Genomic DNA, 1,322 nt, shown 5'->3' on the forward strand with positions numbered 1-1,322 from the left:
CTAGGTTCCTCTACCACCACCATTCAGGCCCAACTCATCATCCACCTTTCCTATCACTCCAGAAATAAAACCAAAGCATAGGGGGAGGGAGTTAAGATGGTGGAGAAGTAGGGGGCCCAGGGTTTTTCTCATCCTTCAAACACAGCTGTATTGAGGTCAGATCACTTGGGTCACCCAGGGAATTGATCTGCAGAGTGGCAAACAGATCTCCAGAGCTAGAGGGAAACAGCTTGGCAAGATCAAAATGGGAGTATGTGAACTGAAGGTGATAAAAAAAAGCATAGGCAGGAAGGGAGACAACCCTTTCTGTGGAGTGACAAAAGGGAGAGAAAAAGAGGAGTTGTGAAAGTGCAGCATCGAGTTAGCCCAAGTGGAAAACCTCTATGGACCACAGACTAGGGGACAAGAAATATGAAGAGTGCCGGTTTCTTTTTTGCAAACAGCCTTTGGAACAGAAACTCAGAGATTTCAGAAGTGCACAACTTTCTCTGGAGGAGAGCCGGGAGCTGTGGCACACACGCCTGTGGAGGAGGAAGCCAGCCCAGGACGGCACAGTGGGGTGTAGCGATATCAGGGGCACACTGGGAGAGAACAGTCCCCTTGCTGGAGTACTATGGGTAGTGGGTTTATTGCCTCCCCAAGGACAAAATGCCCTGAAGATGCCAGTAAAAGGCGTTTTATCAGCAGGGTAGAGAGGCTCTACTCTGGGACAGAGAAGGAATCACACGGAGCTGGGTTCTTTATGACCTCAGATTTTGAATCTGAGCTGAGCTCCTAGAAGGCACAGGAGAACTATGGAACAGAGCAGCTGACTGCCTTCACTATTCTGGGAGAGCTGCTTGAACACTGTGGGTTGAGATACCCATTGGGGGAAGAAGAGATTGGGCTGTCACCATTCCCCACCCACCCAATACCCATATGGTGGACTTCAGAAAGCAGTACAGCAGCCCTCAGTGGGGATGAGACACACACCAAACCCAGCAGTGTGCTTGGCAACTGTTTATTTACTGGAGCAAGACTGACTGATCCAGTGCAGCTGGCCTCTCCTCCATACCAACACAGCCACTGATCCTAGGCACAGACAACTGTTTCTCCTCCTCCTCCTCCTCCTCCTCCTCCTCCTTCTTTCTTCTTCTTTTATTAATTTATTTTACTTTTCTTTCCTCTTTATGTTTTATTTTCTTTTGGAATCAAGCTCATAATTTCTGGTTTGTTTTGCCCATCTATATCTATAGATAGATATAGATGATATAAATATAGATAGATTAGGCATTTTTATTTCTATTATTTTTCCATATTTTCTCTTTCTTCTTTATTTTCCT

The sequence above is a fragment of the Suricata suricatta genome, chromosome 10, assembly GCF_006229205.1.
Source record: "Suricata suricatta isolate VVHF042 chromosome 10, meerkat_22Aug2017_6uvM2_HiC, whole genome shotgun sequence".
Classification (NCBI taxonomy): domain Eukaryota; kingdom Metazoa; phylum Chordata; class Mammalia; order Carnivora; family Herpestidae; genus Suricata; species Suricata suricatta.